The following is a 3,513-nucleotide window of genomic DNA, read 5'->3' as shown; positions in this document are numbered from 1 at the left end:
CCCCAGGCCTCTCCGACAGCAGCAGCAACTCCCCAGGCCTCTCCGACGTCAGCAGCAGCAACTCCCCTGGCCTCTCCGTCGACAGCAGCAGCATCCTCAAAGTTTCCCTCGTCTCCTGCTGCATCCTCCAAGTTTCCCTCGTCTCCTGCTGCATCCTCCAAGTTTCCCTCGTCTCCTGCTGCACCCTCCAAGTTTCCCTCGTCTCCTGTAAATTCCATTCTAAATGTCCCTTCGTATTCATGTATGGAGGCCTCTGTTGACACCTGCAATGACTTCACTAAATTCTTTGCTAACAAAGTGGAGTTGATCAGGGCCTCCATCCCCCGCTCCTTAGTCGACCCATCAGCTTTTGTTTCGTGTTCTGCTACTTTCAGGCAATTCAAACCAATCACACTCCCATTGTTAAACAAAGTTGCTGGTCACATGAAGCCATCAGGATCACCATTGGACCCCATCCCAGCAGCATTGTTCAAACAGGTTCTACCAGCGATTGGACCTGCTGTTCTAACAATACTAAACAGTAGTATTGCTACAAGCGTGGTCCCAGAGGCGTTCAAACATGCAGTAGTCACACCGTTAATTAAGAAACCTGGTCTTGACCCTTCAGCCTGCTCAAATTACAGACCAATCTCAAAACTCCCCTTTCTGTCCAAAATCCTGGAAAAAGTAGTTTTTACTCAGTTAAATCAGTTTTTAACTGAGAACAAAATCTTTGAGGTCTTTCAGTCTGGTTTCAAGCAGCTCCACAGCACCAAAACAGCTTTGGTTAGGGTTTGTAATGATATTTTAACAGCAAATGACTCTGGCCATTTTGTGGCTTTTGTACTCCTCGATCTTACTGCCGCTTTCGATACTGTTGACCACAGTATCCTCATCTCTCGGCTTGAACACTGGGTTGGGATTACAGGTGCTGCATTAGACTGGTTCCGCTCATACCTCTCTGACAGGAGTTTTTGTGTGAAGGTGGGTAAAAATCTATCCACTTCAATGCCTCTTTCCTGCGGTGTCCCACAGGGCTCGATTCTTGGACCCCTTCTATTTTCGTTCTATCTGCTTCCGCTGGGGTCAATCCTAAGAAAACATGGTATTCCATTCCATTGCTACGCCGATGACTGTCAGATCTACCTGCCACTGAAACCAGCCAGTGCTTGTTCCGTCCACCCTCTCCTCAAATGTCTGGACGACATTAAGACATGGATGGCTTCAAATTTTCTAAGTTTTAACGACCAGAAGACTGAAGTCATTGTCTTTAGCCCTAGCTCAGCTGCCGCCTCTTATCCTGTGAACCTGGACTCCCTTCAGCCTTATCTGAAGCACTCTGTTAAAAACCTTGGAGTGGTTTTTGACTCGGATTTTAAGTTCGACAAACAGATCAGTTCAGTTCTGCAGCGAAGCTTCTTCCAACTGCGGCAGGTGGCTAAGCTCAAGCCAGTGCTGTCTAGACCCGACCTTGAGACACTAGTCCATGCATTCATCACAACCCACCTGGACTATTGTAATTCACTGTATGCTGGGGTCAGCCAGGCCTCTATCTCATGGCTACAGCTCGTCCAGAATGCTGCAGCTCGGCTCTTAACCGGTACACCGAGGTATGAGCACATCACACCAGTTCTGTCCTCCCTACACTGGCTTCCTGTGAGAACTAGGATTGATTTCAAAATTCTCCTCCTGACCTATAAGTGCCTAAATGGCCTCGTACCCATCTACCTCTCTGAGCTACTGGAACCATATGTTCCCTCTCGGGTTCTGAGATCATCCGATCAGCTGCTTTTGGTTGTTCCAAAAACACGACTGAAGCTCCGAGGAGATCGGGCGTTTTCAGTCATGAGTCCCAAACTGTGGAACAACCTACCCCCCAACATTAGGCATGCCACATCCCTTCCTGTGTTCAAATCTCTGGCGTTTCATACTGTGTGAGTTGATTTAGTATATCTTGTTCCATGTCTTCATTTTAATGCTGTTGTTTTAATTTTTTAAGGTATATTCTTACTGCTTTTTATTTCTCAGTGTTACCCTTAGTGTTAAGCACTTTGATAACAGTCTATCTGTTTTAAATTGTGCTCTATAAATAAATATGACTTGACTTGACTTGACTAAATATGCATCGCACAGCATTTTAACCAATGACGTAAATATGTCAATGATTTTAACGAAAATATGAGTGGCATAAATAAGCAACATGAAGATCATACTTTTCTAAGTAAATTAACGGTGATCGGTGCGACCTGGAAGTATTACTTTTAGCGCATGCGCAAATGAGCTGACACTACGAATTGGCTTCCGTAACAGATCGGGAGATGACAGGGCCCTCCAAGATGTGCAGGAGTGGGGGTGTGCCCCCCAGGAGCACCCATTTCAAAATAAAAGCAGGAAGTTGAAACAAAGCAAATGAACACTAAAAAGGAACCTTAATGTAGGCCAAACACTAGAGATTTGTCTCATGTTTCACATAATTTAAAAATAAATCAAAATGGAAATGAAAAATAACTTAGAAAAACAGAATAAATAAGATTTATTGTCATCATAAGAGTGTACGGCCTCTTTACCTAAAAGGGAAAATAACCATCAAGCAGCATTAAAAAAAAAAACATTTATTTTGCTACATTGAGTCAACATATGAAAATATTCTCTCAGTACAAACTCTGAACGTCTCAGAGCCATTAGTAAAAAATGCTACAGACCAAAGTGAATAATTTACACACGAAACACAGTTCTGGAGGTCTTTGTGTTTCAGGACATTTAAATCTTTGTATATTTTCAGTGCTGTGAGGTCCTGATGTCAAGAGCAGGATTTGGAAGAAGCTCGTGTTTACAGACATTTGCAGTAAAGCTTTGAGAGAAAGATACGCTGGATGAAGAGCTAGGACTGTGGGATGATTTGTCTCTGGGAATGTGAGATGGTTTGTCTCTGGGACAGTGGGATGATTTGTCTCTGGGACAGTGGGATGATTTGTCTCTGAGACAGTTGGACAGTTTGTCGCTGTGACTGTAGGATGGGTTGTCTCTGGGACTGTGGGACAGTACGTCTCTGTGACAGGGGGACGGTTTGTCTCTGGGACAGGGGATGGGTTGTCTCTGGGATGGTGGGATAGTTTGTGTCTGTAACTATGGGATAGGTTGTCTCAGGAACTTTGGGACAGTATGTCTCTGTGACAGTGGGACGGTTTGTCTATGGGACTGTGGGATGGTTTGTGTCTGGGACGGTGGGATAGTTTGTCTCTGGGACTGTGTGATGTCTCTGGGACTGTGGAATGGTTTGTCTCTTAGATGGTGGGATGTTTTTTCTCTGCGACTGTGGGATGGGTTGTCTGGAATTGTGGGACGGTTTGTCTCTGGGACTGTGGGATGGTTTGTCTCTGGGACGGTGGGATAGTTTGTCTCTGGGACTGTGGAATGGTTTGTCTCTTTGATGGTGGGATGGTTTTTCTCTGCGACTGTGGGATGGTTTGTCTCTGGGACTGTGGGATGGTTTGTCTCTGGGACATGGGATGGTTTGTCTCTGGGACTGTGGGA

Source organism: Nematolebias whitei, chromosome 19, assembly GCF_014905685.2.
Source record: "Nematolebias whitei isolate Nwh7 chromosome 19, NemWhi1, whole genome shotgun sequence".
Taxonomy (NCBI): domain Eukaryota; kingdom Metazoa; phylum Chordata; class Actinopteri; order Cyprinodontiformes; family Rivulidae; genus Nematolebias; species Nematolebias whitei.
Note: the sequence above shows the minus strand (reverse complement) of the source record.